Consider the following 21,548-nt stretch of genomic DNA (forward strand, 5'->3'; position numbering starts at 1 on the left):
GCCTGCTCACTCCCAGTGTCACAGTGAGAGGAGAGTGGTGTGAAGTGGGTGTGATTGGGAATGAATGTGAAAATAGTGAGTGTGTGAGTGAAAGTGAGCAGGTTTGAGTTTGAAACGGAATTTGAGTGTGAAAGACAGTGAGTGTGATTGTGTTTGAGCAGGTGCGACTGTGAGAAGGAGTGAGCGTGTGTGTGAGCAGGTCTGAGTGGGTGTGAACAGATGTGATTGCAAGAGGGAATGAGTGTGCAAGGGAGTGAGGGTGACTGGGAATAAGTGTGAGTGTGCATGGGTGTGAGTGAGAGTGAGCATGAGCAGTAGTGTGTGAGTGTGAGTGTAAGAAGCAGTAAGTGTGCGAGAGGTCTGAGAGAGAGTGATAGTGAGTGGAAGAAAGAACAAACAGGAGTGAGTGTGAGCGGGTGTGAGTGTGTGAGTGATCGTATGTGCATGCTTGTGTAAGTGTGAGTGAACATGAGTGTGCATGGGAGTGAGTGTGAGTAGGAGTGAGTGTGCACGGGAGTGAGTGTGAGTGACTGTGTGTGTGAGAGAGGTAATTAGTGTGAGTAGGTGAGTGTGAGAGAGAGAGCAGGGGTGAATGTGAATGGGAGTGAGTGTGAGTGAGTGTGAGTGTGTGTGGGAGTGAGGTGGGTTTTGCTGACTGTTGTGATGCAGGGACAGAGGAACACAGCTGTTTACGCTGGGAGATCTCTTCAAGGTGCTCGGATTAATCCTGACACTAATCCTGGGGCTTTGTGTAAGGAAACGGGAGATTTGCACTTTTCCCGTTATTTGATCAGAGTGCTGGTATTTCCCAGCAGCTCCCACCCCAGCCCCAGCGAGCAGATCGGCAACAGGAACCCGCACCCAGAGTCCCGGGGAAACTCCATCCGAAAAAACTCACTTTGTTCTCAAACCAGCCCAGGACTGCCCTCGGTGACAGACACTCGCTGTTCACCCTCAACCGGGAGGAGGGTGGACTGGCTGCAGCACCCAGCTGTCATCACTGTCAGGGGGAGAGAGGGGGAGAGGGGAGGGGGGAGAGGGAGGGAGGGAGGGAGGGGGAGAGGGGGAGGGGGAGGGAGGGAGAGGGGGGGGAGGGGGGGAGGGAGAGGGAGGGAGAGGGAGAGAGAGAGGGAGGGAGAGGGAGAGAGAGGGGGAGGGGGAGAGGGGGAGGGAGAGGGAGAGAGAGGGGGAGGGAGAGAGAGAGAGAGGGGAGGGGAGAGAGAGAGAGAGGGGGAGGGAGAGAGAGGGGGAGGGAGAGGGGGAGGGAGAGGGAGAGAGAGGGGGAGGGAGAGAGAGAGAGAGGGGGAGGGAGAGGGAGAGAGAGGGAGAGGGAGAGAGAGGGGGAGGGAGAGGGAGGGGGGGGAGAGGGGAGAGGGGAGGGAGGGGGAGGGAGAGAGAGACGGAGGGAGAGGGAGAGAGGGGGGAGAGGGGGGAGGGAGAGGGAGGGGGAGGGGGAGGGAGAGGGAGAGAGAGAGGGAGGGAGAGGGGGAGGGAGGGGGAGGGGAAGGGAGAGGGAGGGGGAGGGGGAGAGAGAGAGGGAGGGAGAGGGAGGGGGAGGGGGAGGAAGAGACAGTGGGAGAGAGAGAGGGAGGGAGAGAGGGGGGGGGAGAGGGAGGGGGAGGGGGAGGGAGAGAGAGAAGGAGGGAGAGGGAGAGAGGGGGAGAGGGGGAGGGAGAGGGGGAGGGAGAGGGGGAGGGAGAGGGGGAGGGAGAGGGAGGGAGAGGGAGAGGGAGAGGGAGAGAGAGGGAGGGAGAGGGGGAGGGAGAGAGAGAGGGAGGGAGAGGGGGAGAGGGAGGGAGAGAGAGGGAGAGAGAGGGAGGGAGAGAGAGAGGAGGGAGAGGGAGAGAGAGGGAGAGGGAGAGTGAGAGAGAGGGAGAGGGCGAGGGAGGGAGAGGGAGAGCGAGAGTGAGAGTGAGGGCGAGGGAGGGAGAGGGAGAGGGAGAGAGGGGGAGGGAGAGAGAGGGAGGGAGAGGGAGAGAGGGGGAGGGAGAGAGAGGGAGGGAGAGGGAGAGAGGGGGAGGGAGAGAGAGGGAGGGAGAGGGAGGGAGAGGGAGAGGGAGAGGGAGAGAGAGGGAGGGAGAGGGGGAGGGAGAGAGAGAGGGAGAGAGAGGGAGAGAGAGGGAGGGAGAGAGAGAGAGGGAGGGAGAGGGAGAGAGGGGGAGAGGGGGAGGGGGAGGGGGAGGGAGAGAGAGAGGGGGGAGAGGGAGAGAGGGGGAGAGGGAGGGGAGGGAGGGAGAGGGCGAGAGAGAGGGAGGGAGAGGGGGAGGGAGGGGGAGGGGGAGGGAGAGGGAGAGGGAGGGGGAGGGGAGGGAGAGGGAGGGAGAGAGAGAGGGAGGGAGAGGGGGAGGGAGGGGGAGGGGGAGGGAGAGGGAGAGAGGGGGAGAGGGGGAGGGGGAGGGAGAGAGAGAAGGAGGGAGAGGGGGAGGGAGAGGGGGAGGGAGGGAGAGGGGGAGGGAGAGAGAGAGGGAGGGAGAGGGGGAGGGAGAGAGAGAGAGGGAGGGAGAGAGAGGGAGGGAGAGGGGGAGGGAGAGAGAGAGGGAGGGAGAGAGAGAGGGAGGGAGAGGGGGAGGGAGGGGGGAGGGAGAGAGAGAGAGAGGGGGAGGGAGAGGGACGGAGAGGGGGAGGGAGAGAGGGAGGGAGAGAGGGAGGGAGAGAGAGGGGGAGGGAGGGGGAGGGAGAGAGGGAGAGAGGGGGAGGGAGAGGGACGGAGAGGGGGAGGGAGAGAGGGAGGGAGAGAGGGAGGGAGGGAGAGGGGGAGGGAGGGGGAGGGAGAGAGGGAGGGAGAGGACAGAGAGAGAGAGAGGAAGGGAGAGAGAGGGGGAGAGAGAGAGGGAGAGCGAAAGGGAGAGAGAGAGGGAGAGAGAGAGAAACAGCAAGAGAGGAAAACAGGATGAGGGACTGTGTGAGAGAGAAATAGGAAGGCTGAGGTAGAGGGACAGGCAGAGAAGACAGGACAAGAGACAAGGAAACATAGAAAAAGAGACGGATACACAGAGAGAGAGAGAGAGACAGAGAGAGAGAGAGAGAGACAGAGAGAGAGAGACAGAGAGAGAGAGAGAGAGACACAGAGAGAGAGAGAGAGACACAGAGAGAGAGAGAGAGACAGAGAGAGAGAGAGAGAGACACAGAGAGAGAGAGAGAGACAGAGAGAGAGAGAGAGAGACAGAGAGAGAGAGACAGAGAGCAATGAACACAGAAAGGCAAAAAGAGAGACTTTTAACAGATACAAGGGGGAAAAAATAATGGAGGCCCCAGATAAGTATCGAATGGGTGGGGGCTACACACGAAAACAATGAGGAGGGGGCTAGAGGGAGCCGGGGGGAATGTCTCCCTTGGGAGAAATGGAAGATCCTCTACATCAAGGGGAAGCGTAGGGTCTGCGAGGGACCGGGGTAATCCATGTGTGAACAGGGCACTTCAGGAGCTGGTTAAATGAGAATTGGACATCTGTCTTTCCTGAAGACAGCATAGAATGCAGAATAGTACAGCACAGGGACAGGCCCTTCGGCCCACCATGTCTGTGCTGACCATGATGCCATTCTAACCCATTCCCATCTGCCTGCGTGTGGCCCATATCCCTCTATCCCCTGTGTCTGTGTCTCTGAGTAAATGCCTCTTAAACGTTGTTATTGTATCTCCCTCTCTCCCCTCCCCTGGCAGCGTGTCCCAGGCTCCTCCCACCCCCTGGATAAACAACTTGCCTCACACATCTCCTTTAACCTGTCCCCCTCTCCCCTTAAACCTATGCCCCCTAGTATTTGGCATTCCCACCCTGTCTATCCACCCGGTCCATGCCTCTCATAATGTTATACACTTCCATCAGGTCACCCCTCAGCCTCCAACGCTCGGGTGAAGACAATCCAGGTTTGTCCACCCTCTCCTTATTGCTAATACCCTCCAATCCTGGCAACATCCTGGGAACCCTCTCCTGTCCCCTCTCCAAAGCCTCCACATCCTTCCTATAGTGTGGTGACTGAAACTACACACAATGCTCCAAATGTGACCTAACTAAAGGGTTATAAAGCTGCAGCATGACTTGCTAACCTTTATACTCAGTGCCCCGATGATGACGGGAAGCATGCGGTGTGCCTTCCTTACCCCTTACCCACTTGTGCTGCCCCTTTCAGGGAGCTATGGACTTACATCCCAAGATCCCTCTGGATATCAGTGCTCCCAAGGGTCCTGCTATCTGCTGTGTACTGTCCTGTTGCATTTGACCTCCCACAATGCATCACCTCACACTTGTCCAGATTAAACTCCATCTGCCATTTCTCAGCCCAACTTTCCAACCGCTCTCTCTCCCGCTGCATCATTTAACAACGTTCCTCATTGTCCCCGAATCCACCGATTCTCGTGTTGTGTGCAAACCCGAATAATGGCCAAATCCCCAGACCCAGACGGGTGATTTCCCAGGAGGTTGTGGCCATAAAAGAAGGAAATTACAGGGGCCCGACACAAATTATTACATTTATCACAAATTATCAAATCATATCTGACCACAAGGAAGTGCCAGAGACTGGTGGACAGCAAATGTGGTTCCATTTTACAAACAGGATGGGTCAGGATAAACCAGGGAATTATAGACCAAGGAGTTTCACATCAGCGATAAAGAAACTATTGGAGAAAATAGTGAAACAAATGAATCTATTCAGACAGATGCATCCACAAACATCCCCTCCCTCCCCCACACACACTCAGTAACAGCAGTGTGTACCATCCCCTCCCTCCCCCCACCCACACTCAGTAACAGCAGTGTGTACCGTCCCCTCCCTCCCCCATCCACACTCAGTAACAGCAGTGTGTACCGTCCCCTCCCTCCCCCCCACGCACACTCAGTAACAGCAGTGTGTACCGTCCCCTCCCTCCCCCACCCACACTCAGTAACAGCAGTGTGTACCATCCCCTCCCTCTCCCACCCACGCTCAGTAACAGCAGTGTGTACCATCCCCTCCCTCCCCTACCCACGCTCAGTAACAGCAGTGTGTACCATCCCCTCCCTCCCCCCACCCACGCTCAGTAACAGCAGTGTGTACCATCCCCTCCCTCCCCACCCACGCTCAGTAACAGCAGTGTGTACCATCCCCTCCCTCCCCCACCCACGCTCAGTAACAGCAGTGTGTACCATCCCCTCCCTCCCCCACCCACGCTCAGTAACAGCAGTGTGTACCATCCCCTCCTTCCCCCACCCACGCTCAGTAACAGCAGTGTGTACCATCCCCTCCCTCCCCCACACACACTCAGTAACAGCAGTGTGTACCATCCCCTCCCTCCCCCACCCACACTCAGTAACAGCAGTGTGTACCATCCCCTCCCTCCCCCACCCACACTCAGTAACAGCAGTGTGTACCATCCCCTCCCTCCCCCACCCACACTCAGTAACAGCAGTGTGTACCATGGTAGGCTTATGCGGAAAGTCAGGAGGCATGGGATAGAGGGAAACTTGGCCAATTGGATAGAAAACTGGCTAACCGGTCGAAGTCAGAGAGTGGTGGTAGATGGTAAATATTCAGCCTGGAGCCCAGTTACAAGTGGAGTTCCGCAGGGATCAGTTCTGGGTCCTCTGCTGTTTGTAATTTTTATTAATGACTTGGATGAGGGAGTCGAAGGGTGGGTCAGTAAATTTGCAGATGATACGAAGATTGGTGGAGTTGTGGACAGTGAGGAGGGCTGTTGTCGGCTGCAAAGGGACTTAGATATGATGCAGAGCTGGGCTGAGGAGTGGCAGATGGAGTTCAACCGTGCCAAGTGTGAGGTTGTCCATTTTGGAAGAACAAATAAGAATGCGGAATACAGGGTTAACGGTAGGGTTCTTAGTCAGGTGGAGGAGCAGAGGGATCTTGGGGTCTATGTACATAGATCTTTGAAAGTTGCCACTCAGGTGGATAGAGATTGTAAGAAGGCCTATGGTGTATTAGCGTTCATTAGCAGAGGGATTGAATTCAAGAGTCGTGAAGTGATGTTGCAGCTGTACAGGACTTTGGTTAGGCCACATTTGGAATACTGTGTGCAGTTCTGGTCGCCTCGCTTTAGGAAAGATGTGGAAGCTTTGGAGAGGGTGCAGAGAAGATTTACCAGGATGTTGCCTGGAATGGAGAATTGGTCGTACGAGGATAGGTTGAGAGTTCTCGGCCTTTTCTCGTTGGAACGGCGAAGGATGAGGGGTGACTTGATAAAGGTTTATAAGATGATCAGAGGAATAGATAGAGTAGACAGTCAGAAACTTTTTCCCAGGACATAAATTTAAGGTGAAGGCTGGAAGGTATAGGGGTGATGTCAGGGGTGGGTTCTTTACCCAGAGAGTGGAGGGGGCATGGAATGCGCTGCCCGTGGGAGTGGTAGAGTCAGAATCATTGGCGACCTTTAAGCGGCAATTGGATAAGTACATGGATGGGTGCTTAATCTAGGATAGATGTTTGGCACAACATCGTGGGCCGAAGGGCCTGTTCTGTGCTGTATTGTTCTATGTTCTATACCATCTACAAGATGCCCTGCAGAAATTCACCAAAGATCCTCAGGCAGCACCTTCCAAACCCACACACTTCCATCTAGAAGGACAAGGGCAGCAGATCCATGGGAACACCACCCCCTGCAAGTTCCCCTCCCAGCCCCTCACCATCCTGACTTGGAAATATATCGCCGTTCCTTCAGTGTCACTGCGCCCATTGCTGTTTGTTATTTATATCAATGATTTGGATGAGAATGTACAAGGCATGATTAGTAAGTTTGCAGATGACACTAAAATAGGTGGGACTGTGGGCAGTGAGGAAGGTTATCAGAAATTGCAGCAGGACCTGGATCAGCTGGGGAAGTGGGCCGAGAAATGGCAAATGGAGTTTAATATCGATAAGGGTGAGGGCTTGTATGTTGGAAAGTCAAATCAAGGCAGGAGTTTCATCGTGAAGGATGGGGCCTTAAGGAGTGTAGTGGACCAGAGGGACCTTGGAGTTAAGGTGCACGGTTCTCTGAAAGTGGAGTCCCAGGTAGACAGGGCAGTGAAGAAGGCTTTTGACACACTGGCCTTCATCAGTCAGGGCACTGAGTGTAGCAGTTGGGAAGTTATGCTGCAGTTGTACAGGACATTGGTGCACTCAGAGTATTGTGATCAGTTTTGGTCACCTTGCTACAGGAAGGATGTTATTAAACTGGAAAGAGTGGAAAAAATTTACAAGGATGATGCCTGGACTCAATGGTCTGAGTTATAGGGAGAGGGTGGACAAGTGAGGACTTTTTTCTTTAGAGCGGAGGAGACTGAGGGGGGAATCTTATTGAGGTGTATAAGATCATGAGAGGTATGGATAGGGTGAATGCACTCAGTCTTTTCCCCCGGGGTTGGGGAATCGCGGACTAGAGGGTATCAGGTTAAGGTTAGGGGGGAAAAATAAAAGGGAACCTGAGGGGTAACGCTTTCACACAGAGGGTGGTACGCATATGGAATGAGCTGCCAGCGGAAGTGGTTGAGGCGGGTACATTAACAATTGAGGAAGGGTCACTCAACCTGAAATGTTAACTTTGATTTCTTTCCTCAGCTGCTGCCAGACCTGCTGAGCTTTTCCAGCAATTTAGGTTTTAGTTTTGAAATTTCTGTTAATTTTTGGGAAAAACTCAATCTGAGTCGACTAATGTTATTCAGGGAAGGAAACTGCAGTCCTTCGCTCAGACACACAGCACTGTGTTTGGCTCTTAATTGTCCCTTTGAGATGGACAATAAATCCTGACCCAGCCAGCAGAGCCCTCATTCTGTGAATTAACGAAAATAACATGTTATTACTACTCTGCCCTGGCACTCCTACTGTTCCACCGCAGTATATACCCTCAGTGTAAGGCTCTTAGAGGCTAACTCTCCTTGTTGTTGCACTCTCTCAAGACTGACGGTGGTGTTCCTGTGTTGAACACGATCTGCCTGTCTGTATCACAACAGAAAACCTGTACTGGGTGTTGGTGGTAGGAATGATGCAGCAGGTGGGATGTTGACATGTGTGAGGCTGACTGAAATCCGATCCCCAATCCCAGGCAGTCACTGCTAGGCTGGTGGCTCCTGTCTGTCTCTGTTCATGAATTTAATCCCGTGGCTGGTGTTTCTTTCCCAGCAGGACCTGGGTAAGTGTGTCAGGTGACACCATGCTCAGATGGGAGAGACTCAGGACAGGCAGGGGATAGATTCCCATTACTGCCTGGAGGAAGCTCTACGTTCCGGGCTGCACCGACCTGCCTGAGGAATGTGACAAGTGACAGAGCATCGGAAACCTTCCTTCTCAGCACCTGAACTGGAATGGGCATATCCCAAAGGCCCATCTGATTGCAGACTCACACAGGCAGGGAGAAACATTCTGTCAGTGTTTATTCACGGTGTGTGGGTGTCACTGGCCAGGCCAGCATTTGTTGCCCGTGGTTACTTGCCCAGAGGGCCGTTAACAACCATTCGGCCCATCAAGTCCACACTGACCCTCCAAACAGCACCCCAGTCAGATCCACCCCCTGTCCCTGTAACCCTGCATTTCCCATGGCTAACCCCATAGCCTGCACATCTTGGACAATTTCCCATGGCCAATTCACCCTGACCCGCACATCTTTGGACTGTGGGAGGAAACCGGAGCACCCGGAGGAAACGCACGCAGACACGGGGAGAACGTGCAAACTCCACACAGTCAGTCGCCCGAGGCTGGAATCGAACCTGGGACCCTGATGCCTGGCAGCAGTGATAACCACTGAGCCACTCCAGTCAGATACGGTGCTGTGGGTCTGGAGTCACGTGTAGGCCAGATCAGGTGAGGAAGGCAGTTTCCTTCCCTAAAGGACATCAGATGGGGTTCTCCAACAATCGGCAATGGAATCATGGTCATCATTAGACATTTAATTCCAGATTTTTAAAATTGAATTGAAATTCCACCACCTGCCGTAGCAGGACTTGAACCCTGTTCTTCAGAGCATTACCTCGGTCTCTGGCATAATGCCACGAGGCGATCACCTCCCCTTTTATTCTACACTCGCCATATTGGGTGAGCCCTGTAAGGATTTTCGATGTTTCAGTGAGATGCTCCCCAGTCTCATTCTTCTAAACCTTTGTGAATACACCTCCAGTCTCCTAAAGACATCAAAACACACATAATCCTTCAACTGAGAGGTCACAGAGGGTTTATAACATTGAAGAAAGATTACTTCTGTAATCAAAATCTCCAGCAGTGAAAGTCAAAGTCACATTTACCTTTATAGATTCTGTAAGGTTTTATTTTCCTGTATTTTTGATTGTGGGCTAGAATGGGGAAAAGGATTGGTTTCAAAACCAAGGATTGTTGAAAGATTGAACACTTTGCAAAAGCAACTTCCCTGCCCCTCATTGTAAGCGTTGGTTACACAGCTGCTGGTTCCAGCAGTGTGGGAGTGTGGTCTAGTTACAGAGCAGCTGGAGCCGGGGGGTCTGTGGACAAATGGAGAATCACCCAGCAACAAGGTCGATGACAAAGGTCTTCTGCCTGGCAACAACAATGTGATTGGCTCCCAGGAGCGGAACAGCTTGGGTTTGTCAACACTTTGTCAGGAGCCATTCCGATTTCGGAAGGAGAAGGAGTAGTTTCTGCACTGCAGTAAAATAACATCTCAAGCCTTAAAAGTGTCAGTTCATTTCACCTGCACAGCTGCTGTAAACTGTTGGGGTAAATCAGAGACTTTGTAGGTTATGGACCAGTCACTCTGTGCCTCCTGAAAGCAAGTGAAGGGATCCTGGAGAAAGATGATCAAGGGGTAACAAGTCGTCACAAACCAAATAGTTCAGCACAGTGAACCCTGTGGACAGGAACCACTCAATCACATCAGAGCCTTTCCCTCTGTCCATACCATCGATGTTTTGTTTTGTCGTGTGTGTGTCTATCTGATTGTGTGTGTACAGAGGATTAGGGAGCTAGAGTTTTAGTGAGTAAAGTTATGTGCCAATGGTTCATACTTGTTTGTATACAGTTAGATTCTATTTAGTTGTGAACAATAGTAACTCAGATTCTGGATCAGTGGTGCTGGAAGAGCACAGCAGCTCAGGCAGCATCCAACGAGCAGCGAAATCGACATTTCGGGCAAAAGCCCTTCATCAGGAATATATTCAGTCCAGTATCCCAGGCTGCGCTGTCTGTAAAGTTAGATTTAAAAGTCAGGTTACATTGGGGAATTCTGCATTCTTTCTAAAAGAAGCTGAGTTTCCTGAGCCTGCGCCCAGTGAGGAGTTATATCTTCCAAATTGATCACTGCCGCTGCATGGTAACGCTCAGTGAGCTGTGAACAAACACATCACCAGCTCCCAGTCTCTTCTCTAATCTAATAAACGCTGAGTATTTATATTTCTCCAACCAAGATAGCTAACATCAAACTAATCTACATGACATTCCATCTGCATGTTCCACTGCACTCAGTCAGTCTACTCAAATCCCCTCGATACCTCTTTGCATCATCTTTTAACACACACTCTCATCTTCCTTTATATATTCACTCCTAGGACATGGGCATCACTGGCTGGGCCCCATATTTATTCCCCGTCCCTAGTTGCCCCCCTTGAGAAGGTGGGGGTGAGCTGCCTTCTTGACCCGCTGCAGTCCATGTGCTGTGGGTAGACCCACAATGTCCTTAGGGAGGGAATTCCAGGATTCTGACCAGTGACACTGAAGGAACGGTGATATATTTCCAAGTCAGGATGGTGAGGGGCTCAGAGGGGAACTTGCAGGGGGTGGGGTTCCCATGGATCTGCTGCCCTTGTCCTTCTGGATGGAAGTGGGTGTGGGTTTGGAAGGTGCTGTCTGAGGGTCTTTGGGGAGTTTCTGCAGGGCATCTTGTAGATGGTACACACTGCTGCTACTGAGTGTGGGTGGGGGAGGGAGGGGATGGTACACACTGCTGTTACTGAGTGTGGGTGGGGGAGGGAGGGGATGGTACACACTGCTGTTACTGAGTGTGGGTGGGGGAGGGAGGGGATGGTACACACTGCTGCTACTGAGTGTGGGTGGGGGAGGGAGGGGATGGTACACACTGCTGTTACTGAGTGTGGGTGGGGGAGGGAGGGGACGGTACACACTGCTGTTACTGAGTGTGGGTGGGGGAGGGAGGGGACGGTACACACTGCTGTTACTGAGTGTGGGTGGGGGGAGGGAGGGGACGGTACACACTGCTGTTACTGAGTGTGGGTGGGGGGAGGGAGGGGACGGTACACACTGCTGGTACTGAGTGTGGGTGGGGGAGGGAGGGGGTGTTTGTGGGTGTGGGGCCAATCAAGTGGCTGCTTTGTCCTGGATGGTGTTGAGTTTGTGAACAGCTCTGGCCATTGTGACACCTCATTGGTCACATCTTGGCAACTTGAGAATGAGCGATGTATTTGTACTCCCTGCTCACTGTGAACGAATCCGCAATATCCTACACCTCCGAATGTGTGTACTAAACTCCTGGGTTGGACTTTATTTCAGGCCTTCTGAAATTTCAAATACACCATCTGCATGGGTGGAGTAGTGGTGGGGGATGGAGTGGTGATGGTGGTGGTGGTGGGGGGAGGGGGTGGAGTGGTGGTGGGGGGTTGGGGGGTGGTGGTGGGGAGGGTGGGCTTACTGCTTCATTTCAGCCCCATTGCTCCGGTCAGTACTGGCGTTTTGAAAACACTCTTTCCTATCAGTTTCTCGTAGTTTTTCTGATATTTCTTTCCCATCTTCCTCTGTGAAGATACACAAACATACAGATTGGGATCAAGAATAGGCCACTCGGCCCCTTAGAATCTGCTAGGCCATTCAATAAATTCAAAGTTGCTCTGATTACTGCACATGCTCCAATCTCCATTCAGCTCCACGTCTCCCTCTGTCTGCTTCAAAAATGACTGGACTGGATTGGTTTGGACTGGACTGGACTGGTATAGACTGGCCTGGGCTATTTGGATTGGACTGGGAAGCTTTGGACCAGACTGGATTGGTTTGGACTAAGCTGGGCTGGTTTGGACTGGACTGGACTGGTTTGGACTGGACTGGGTTGGTTTGGACTGGATTAGACTGGTTTGGACTGGACTAAGCTGGTTTGGACCAGACTGGACTGCTTTGGACTGGACTAAGCTGTTTTGGACTGGATTGGACTGGTTTGGACTGGACTGAGCTGGTTTGGATTGGTCTGGGTTCGTTTTGACTTGGATTAAACTTGTTTGGACTGGTCTGGGCTGGTTTGAACCAGACTGGACTGCTTTGGACTGGACTGAGCTGTTTTGTTCTGGATTGGACTGGTTTGGACTGGACTGGGAGCTGTTTTAGGCGTCTGTTTCCTTACTGAGGACGTACTGAGGGGGTGCTACACTGTCAGCAACCAGAAAGGCTGTCAGCACGCATTTAGAATACTTTGGGAATTGGATACAAAGGTCCAGGGAGATGGATGTGGGTCAGTTCTGTGAGGGTTATTACAAAAATATCAGAAAGTCTTTGGAAAAAGGATTCACAATGGATCAACTTTAAGAAACGTGTCTACAGCGAGGAGCTGGGAGGAGACCTGAGCCATTAATCAGTGGAATGTACAAACTGCTGAGTTTACAACATTTTGGGAAGGTCATTGTCTTTGTTTTGGTTCCAGAATAGTAGGATCAAGGTGACAGCTCAGGAGAGTCAGGGGATGAGGCCAGGCGGAAGATCACAGTCTGTTCCAAGGAGATGAGGGGGAACCAGGCACCAGGGCTGAGGAGAGGGGGATTGTGAAGCTCCAGAGCAGAGGAGAGCTTGGTTAGAAACTTCACATCGCTGGAATGGAAACAGTTCGGGCTGTCAGAATTGTGACTGGGCCTGGAAAGAAATTGTAAACTTCACTGTCATCCAACCAAAAGGAAACTGGGAGCAGTCAGTGAACTAAAAGGAGTTCAGATGAGAGTGAAATGTCTCTGGAACTGAATATAGTTCGAGGAGAGTCTTGGTTAATACAATGGCACATAGTTTTGTTGTTTTATTAATCTCTTTCCAAATTACTGAACATGTGTCGCACTTTGTTTTCTTTTCCACAGTAAAGTGATATCCTTTCAAAACATCCGCAGTTTTCTGTGATACAGGTTCAGTCAATAAACCCCATGGTAACAAAAGATACCACCGAACTATCACCGATCAAACTAACTTTCACGTTGGCACAGCATCCACATCAGCGTTATTCATAATACAGTACTGAGGGAGTGCCACACTGTCTGAGGGTCAGTGCTGAGGGAGTGCCACACTGTCTGAGGGTCAGTACTGAGGGAGTGCCACACTGTCAGAGGGTCAGTGCTGAGGGAGTGCCACACTGTCGGAGGGTCAGTGCTGAGGGAGTGCCACACTGTCGGAGGGTCAGTGCTGAGGGAGTGCCGCACTGTCAGTGGGTCAGTACTGAGGAAATGCCACACTGTCAGAGGGTCAGTACTGAGGGAGTGCCGCACTGTCAGGGGGTCAGTACTGAGGGAGTGCCGCACTGTCAGAGGATCAGTGCTGAGGGAGTGCCGCACTGGCAGAGGGTCAGTGCTGAGGGAGTGCCACACTGTCGGAGGGTCAGTGCTGAGGGAGTGCCGCACTGGCAGAGGGTCAGTGCTGAGGGAGTGCCACACTGTCGGAGGGTCAGTGCTGAGGGATTGCCGCACTGTCAGAGAGTCAGTACTGAGGGAGTGTCGCACTGTCAGAGGGTCAGCACTGAGGGAGTGCCGCACTGGCAGAGGGTCAGTGCTGAGGGAGTACCGCACTGTCAGAGGGTCAGTACTGAGGGAGTGCCGCACTTTTAGAAGGTCAGGACTGAGGGAGTGCCACACTGTCAGAGGGTCAGTGCTGAGGCAGTGCCGCACTGTCAGAGGGTCAGTGCTGAGGGAGTGCCACACTGTCAGAGAGTCAGTGCTGAGGGAGAGCTGCACTGTCAGAGGGTCAGTACTGAGGGAGTGTTGCACTGTCAAAGAGTCAGTACTGAGGGAGTGCTGAAGCATGATGGAACTATCATATGATTCTCATAACAGTTTAACTCCGTAATTTTTACAAAAAGGAGCCAGACAGTTGATTGTTTTAATCCTGATTTCATCACATTCTGGAAAAGGAGATATTTGTGAACAAAAGGACACCTTTTTATACAGAATGTGAAGCAGGAGCTGATTGGTCGGGCTATGGTTGGGCTGGAGATGCAGTCAGAGCAGTTAACTGTCAATTGTCATTCTCAGTTCAGGCAGCTTGTTTCTGATTGGTCAGGTTGTTTCCATGGGAATACGGCAGCACATGGGTGTCTCCATGACCTCTTTATTAATGAATAAAATTCAGCAGTTTGACATGAAGCAGGGCCCTGAGGATTTGTGACATTAGCTTCTATCATGTGCCTGAGAGTGAAGGCCTGGCTGGTTTCCCGTGTAACCCGTTGCGCACTTTGGATTGTTTAATAAATGATGTCCAATTGCAGGTTCCCATCTCATGCTGAATATCTGTTTCTGAGGCACAGGCTGCTGCAGCACCAATAACACGCTGCCCACTGTGAATGGTCACTGGGGCGTGTTGTCTGATACCCTCCATCAGTATCAGCATAGCTGGCATCACACTGGCACTGAACCTCATATACCACAGAAATGGACTGAGGAGAGCCAGGAGGGAGCTCAAAAAAGGCTTGGCAAAAAGGATTAGGGAGAACCCAAATGCATTTTACTCATACGTGAGGAATAAGAGAATGATCAGGGAGAGGGTAGGGACGATCAGGGATAGTGGAGGGAACTTGTGTGTGGAGTCTGAGCAGATAGGGGAAGCTCTAAATGAGTTTCTTGCTTCACATTTTACTGAGGAAAGGGATCTAGTTGTGAATGAGAACTTTGAGGATGTGGGATTCACTCTCTCAGCGGAGCAGGTAAGGGCTGTTTGGCAGTGGCTGCTTGAAGGCTCGGTGACATTTGTTTAACCATTTAAATTTGAATTTTTTTTTTAAAAAAGGCGCGGAGCGGACCCGGAAGCTGGTGAAGCCAGGGCTGAGAAACGGCAGATGGAGTTCAACCTGGATAAATGCGAAGTGATGCATTTTGGAAGATCAAACTCGAGTGCTGAATATAGGATTAAAGAGAGGATTCTTGGCAGTGTGGAGGAACAGAGGGATCTGGGTGTGCAAGTACATAGATCCCTCAAAGTTGCCACCCAAGTGGATAGAGTTGTTAAGAAAGCATTTGGTGTTTTGGCTTTCATTAACAAGGGGACCTTGCAGCTCTACAAGTCCCTGGTGAGACCACACTTGGAATATTGTGTCCAGTTCTGGTCGCCCTACTATAGGAAAGATACAGAGGCTTTGGAGAGGGTGCAAAGAAGGTTTACCAGGATGCTGCCTGGACTGGAGGGCTTGTTTAATGAAGAAAGGTTCACTAAGCTCAGATTTTTCTCTCTGGAGAGAACGGGGAAACGAGGTGACCTGATCGAGGTATACAAGGTAATGAGAGGCATGGAGAGAGTCGATAGACAGAGACTTTTCCCCAGGTCAGGACTGACTGGTATGAGGAGTACGAGGGGTCATAGTTTGAAGATATCAGGAGGAAGGTATAAAGGAGACGTCAGAGGTAGGTTCTTTACGCAGAGAGTTGTGAATGTATGGAATGCGTTGCCAGCGGTGGTGGTGGAAGCAGAGTCATTGGGGACATTTAAGCGACTGCTGGACATGGACATGGAGAGCAGGGAGTTGAGGGGTGCATTAGGATTAAACCTCGGCACAACACCGTGGGCTAAGGGGCCTGTTCTGTGCTGTACTTGTCTATGTTCTACGTCCTATGTTTTGCCATGTGGGTGTATCGTATTCGGGTTTGATGGCAGTGTCCTGTTAGTGGAGACAATCCTTGTGGGTTTTACTGCAGAGCAGCAGCACGAGGCAGGTATAACAAAGGACACAGGACAGTAAGCACAGTACAGGCCCTCCGACCCTTCATGTTGTGCCGGGCATTATCCTGCTCTAAGATCAGACTAACCGAAACACCCTTCATTGTACTATCTACCATTGGCTTCTCCAAGAGTCGCTGAAATGTCCCTAATGTCTCTGACTCTACTCCCACTGATGGCAGTGCATTCCCCGCACCCCCCACTCTCTGAGGAAAGATTCGCCCTCTGACATCTCCCCAAAACCTTCCTCCAATCACCGTAAAATTATACCCCTCACGATAGACATTCCTGCCCTGGGAAGTAGTCTCTGGTTATCCACTCGATGCCTCGCACCATCCTGTACACCTCTACCAAGTCACCTCTCATCCTTCTTCACTCCAATGAGAAAAGCCTGAGCTCCCTCAACCTTTCTTCACAAGACCAGCCCTCCAGTCCAGGCAGCATCCTGGTAAATCTCCTCTGCACCCTCGCGAAGGCTTCCACATCCTTCCTATAATGAGGTGACCAGAACTGAGCACAATATCCCAAGTGTGGTCTAACCAGGGCTCTATAGAGCTGCAGCATAACCTCGTGGCTCTTAAACTCAATCCCCCTGCTAATGAAAGGCAACACACCATACGCCTTCTGAACAACCTTATCAGCTTGCGTGGTAACTTTGAGGGATCGATGGACATGGATCCCACGGTCCCTCTGTTCCTCCACGCTGCCAAGAATCCTGCCTTGAACCCTGTTTTCTGCATTCAAATTCACCTTCCAAAATGAACCACTTCACACTTTTCCAGATTGAAGTCCATCTGCCACTTCTCCAGCTCTGCATCCTGTCAATGTCCTGTTGTAACCTACAACAGCCCTCCACACTATCCACAACACCACCAACATTCGTGTCATCAACAAACTTACTAACCCACCCTTCCACTTCCTCATCCAAGTCATTTATAAACATCACAAAGATCAGCAGTCCCAGAACAGTGGCCAACACGGTGGCACAGTGGTTAGCACTGCTGCCTCACAGCACCAGAGACCCGGGTTCAATTCCCGACTCAGGCGACTGACTGTGTGGAGGTTGCACATTCTCCCCGTGTCTGCGTGGGTTTCCTCCGGGCGCTCCGGTTTCCTCCCACAGTCCAAAGATGTGCGGGTCAGGTGGATTGGCCATGCTAAATTGCCCGTAGTGTTAGGTAAGGGGTAAATGTAGGGGAATGGGTGGGTTGCACTTTGGTGGGTCAGTGTGAACTTGTTGGGCTGAAGGGACTGTTTCCACACTGTAAGTAATCTAAAGCAGATCCCTGTGGAACACCACTGGTCACCGAGCTCCAGGCTGAATACTTTCCATCTACCACCACCCTCTGTCTTCTATGGACCAGCCAATTCTGTATCCAGTCAGATTTCTCTGTATCCTGTGCCTCCTTACTTTTTGAATGAGCCTACTGTGGGGAACGTTATCAAACACTTGCTAAAATCTACATACACTTCCAAAAGTGGATCAATGTGTTTTGTCACATCCTCAAAGAATTCAATCAAGTCTGTGAGGCATGACCTGCCCCTCACAAAGCCATGCTGACTGTGTCTAATCAAACTATGGTTTTCCAAGTCATCATAAATCCTGTCTCTCAGAATCCTCTCCAATAATTTGCACACCACAGACATAAGACAGACTGGTCTGTAATTCCCAGGGTTATCCCGATTCCCTTTCGTGAACAAGGGAATAATGTTTGCCTCCTCCAATCATCCGGCACTACTCCAGTAGACCGTGAGGATCATCACCAAAGCTGCAGCAATCTCTTCCCTCGCTTCCCTTAGTAACCTCGGGTATATCCCGTCTGGGCCCGCAGGATTTCTCTATCCTTATGTTTTTCAAACCTTTCAGCACCTCCTCCTTCTTAACATCAGCCTGTTGGATTGTACCAGCCGGTTTCCCACTGTCCTCACAAATATCAAGGTCCCTCTCACGAGTGAATACTGAGGCACAGTATTCAATAAGGACCTCCTCTACCTCCACTGACTCCAGGCACAAGTTCCCTCCACTATCAGTCCGACCCTCACTCTGCCCATCCTCTTGATACTCACATATGTGTAAGATGCCTTTGGGTTTTCCTTAATCCTACCCACTAAAGCTTTATCATGCTCCCTTCTAGCTCTCCAAAGTCCATTCTTCAGTTCCTTCCTGTCTACCTTGTAACCCTCTAGAGCCCTGTCTGATCCTTGCCTCCTCAACCTTAAATAAGCTTCCTTCTTCCTATTGACTACATGTTCCACATCCCTTGTCACCCAAGGTTCCTTCACCCTACCATCCCTTCCTTGTCTCAGTGGGACAAACCTGTCCAGCAGTCACAGCAATGCTCCCTAAACAACCTCCACATTTCTGTCGTGCATCTCCCTGAGAACATCTGTTCCCAGTTTAGGTGCCCCAGTTCCTGCCTAATAGCATTGTAATTCCCCCTCCCCCAGTTAAACACTTTCCCATACTGTCTGCTCCTATCCCTCTCCATGAGTATAGTAAAGGTCAGGGAGTTGTGATCACTATCACCGAAATGCTCTCCCACCGAGAGATCTGACACCTGGCCTGGTTCGTTGCCAGGCGCCAAATCCAATATGGCCTCCCTCTAGTCGGCCTATCTACATATTAAGTCAGGAATCCTCCCTGGACACACCTGACAAAAACTGCTCCATCCAAACTATTTGGACTAAGTCGGTTCCAATCAATATTAGGGAAGTTAAAGTCACCCATGAAAACAACCCTGTTACTCCTGCGCATTTCCAAAATCTGCCTCCCAATCTGCTCCTCCGTGTCTCTGTTGCTATTGAGGTGCCTGAAGAAAACTCCCAATAAAGTGGCTGCTCCTTTCCTGTTTCTGATTTCCACCCAGACTGACTCCTCAATGACCTTTCTTTCTGCAGCTGGGATCCTATCCCTGATGAGCAATGCCACTCCCTCACCTCTTTGACCTCTCCCCCCTACTCCATTTGAAACATCTAAACCCTGGAACATCCAAAAGCCGTTCCTGCCCCTGTGACATCTAAGTCTCCGAAATGGCCACAACATCATAGCTCCAAGTATTGAGCCATGCTCTGTGTCCGTCACCCTTATTCCTGATACTTCATGCATTAAAATAGACACTTCAGCCCATCACACTGACTGCAGCTTTGACTTATCGACTGTCTATCCCTCCTCACAGACTCTCTGTATGATGTATCTGTCTGTACACCAGCTACCCTGTCCTCTGATCCGGAGCTCAGGTTCTCACCCCTTGCCAATCTAGTTTAAACCCTCCCGAAGAGTTCTAGCAAGCCCCCTGCCCAGGGTAGTGATGCCCCTCCAGTTCAGGTACAACCCATCCTTCATGTACAGGTCCCACCTTCCCCAGAAGGCATCCGAATGGTCTAAGTATCAGAAGCCCTCCCTCCTGCACCAGCCTTGCAGGCACATGTTCAGCTACACTCACTCTCTGTTCCTAACCTCACTACCCCGTGGCACCGGTAACAATCCGGCGATTACTACTTTGCTCGTCCTGCCTTCTCGCTTCCAACCAAATGCCCTATATTCGGTTTTCAGGCCCTCCTCCCTTTTCCTTGCTGTGACACTGGTCCCGGCATGTACCATGACTTCTCGCTGCCCGAAACCTGGCCGCTGTGCTCATTCCCCCCAACATTATCCTAAACGAAATATTTATTATGGAGGGGAACGGCCACAAGGGTCCCCGCACTGACTGCCGATTCCCTTTCCATCTCCTGTCGGTCACCCAGATACCTTTACCCTGTAATTCAGGTGTGACTACTTCCCTGTAACTCCTCTCTATCACCCCCTCTGCCTCCTGAATGATCCAAAGTCCATCCAGCTCCAGCTCCAGTTCCCCAACACCGTCTGGGAGGAGCTGGAGTTGGGTGCACCTCTCATTGGGGAGGTCAGGAGGGACCCTAACGGTGACCCTTACCTCCCACATGCTGCAAGGGGAGAATTCACCTGCACTCACCTCCATCCCCTCTGCTCTCTGTTGCCAAGAGAAATTGAATACATTTTTAAAAACCCTGACCTTACCTAACCTCCAACACATTCAGCTGTTGTTCAAAGTTGCTGCAGTGAACAGAGGGACAGGCATTTTGTCTCCTTTTCAAAATGTTCACAATAAACCCTCAAAAGGAGCTTCAAAAACTTGTCATAGAGATGGACAGCACAGAAACAGACCCTTCAGTCCAACCCGTCCATGCCGACCAGATATCCCAACCCAATCTAGTCCCACCTGCCAGCACCCGGCCCATATCCCTCCAAACCCTTCCTATTCATATACCCATCCAGATGGGGCAGCATGGTGGCACAGTGGTTAGCACTGCTGCCTTGCAGCGCCTGAGACCCGGGTTCAATTCCCGACTCAGGCGACTGTCTGTGTGGAGTTTGCACATTCTCCCCGTGTCTGCGTGGGTTTCCTCCGGGTGCTGCGGTTTCCTCCCACAGTCCAAAGATGTGCGGGTCAGGTGAATTGGCCAAGCTAAATTGCCCGTAGTGTTAGGTAAGGGGTAAATGTAGGGGGATGGGTGGGTTGCACTTTGACAGGTCGGTGTGGACTTGTTGGGCCGAAGGGCCTGTTTCCACACTGTAAGTAATCTAATCTAAAATGTCTTTTAAATGCTGTAATTGTACTAGCCTCCACCACATCCTCTGGCAGCTCATTCCATACACGTACCACCCTCTGCATGAAAAGATTGCCCCTAGGTCTCTTTTAAATCTTTCCCCTCTCACCCTAAACCTATGCCCTCTAGTTCTGGACTCCCCCACTCCAGGGAAAAGAGCTTGTCTATTTATCCTATCCATGCCCCTCATAATTTTGTAAACCTCTATAAGGTCACCCCTCAGCCTCCGACGCTCCAGGGAAAACAGCCCCAGCCTGTTCAGCCTCTCCCTGTAGCTCAGATCCTCCAACCCTGGCAACATCCTTGTAAATATTTTCTGAACTCTTTCAAGTTTCATAACATCCTTCCTGTAGCAGGGAGACCAGAATTGCACACAATATTCCAACAGTGGCCTAACCCATGTCCTGTACAGCCGCAACATGACCTCCCAACTCCTGTACTCAATACTCTGACCAATAAAGGAAAGCATACCAAACACCTTCTTCACTATCCTATCTACCTGCGACTCCACTTTCAAGGAGCTATGAACCTGCACTCCAAGAACTCTTTGTTCAGCAACACTCCCCAGGACCTTACCATTAAGTGTTTAAGTCCTGCCCTGATTTGCCTTTTGAAACCTCACACCTCACATTTACCTAAATTAAACTCCATCTGCCACAGATAAATGTTAACATTGACACACAGAGGAACGAGGTGGATGTTAAAGGACCAGGCAGAGGTGGAGAGGTGCAGGAAGGGAAGTCAGAACCCAGAGGCTGCCTGTCTAGACACGTGATCACAAAGCCCCAGGGTCATGCCCTGGGGCAATTCGTTCACATTCCATCACAGTGGCTGGTGGAATTTTAATTCACTTCATAAATCAAAATTTCGACATTAGTCTCAGTGATGGTGCCCAAGAGATGGCCTCGGGAAATCTGATGATTAGATTAGATTCCCTACAGTGTGGAAACAGGCCCTTCGGCCCAACCAGTCCATACTGACCCTCTGAAGAGTAATCCACCCAGACCCATTGCCCTCTGACTAATGCACCCAGCACTATGGACAAATTCCCATGGCCAATTTACCTAGCCTGCACATCTTTGGACTGTGGGAGGA

The 21,548-nt window shown here is 51.3% G+C and overlaps 1 protein-coding gene across 1 annotated transcript in view; it reads left to right on the plus strand.

Moving 5' to 3' along the window:
• The window catches only part of LOC132817304 (SPRY domain-containing protein 3-like), a 454,579-nt gene that overhangs the window by 420,752 nt on the left and 12,279 nt on the right, over nt 1–21,548 (plus strand). The window lies entirely within an intron of this gene.

This window comes from Hemiscyllium ocellatum, chromosome 7 (genome assembly GCF_020745735.1).
Source record: "Hemiscyllium ocellatum isolate sHemOce1 chromosome 7, sHemOce1.pat.X.cur, whole genome shotgun sequence".
Lineage (NCBI taxonomy): Eukaryota > Metazoa > Chordata > Chondrichthyes > Orectolobiformes > Hemiscylliidae > Hemiscyllium > Hemiscyllium ocellatum.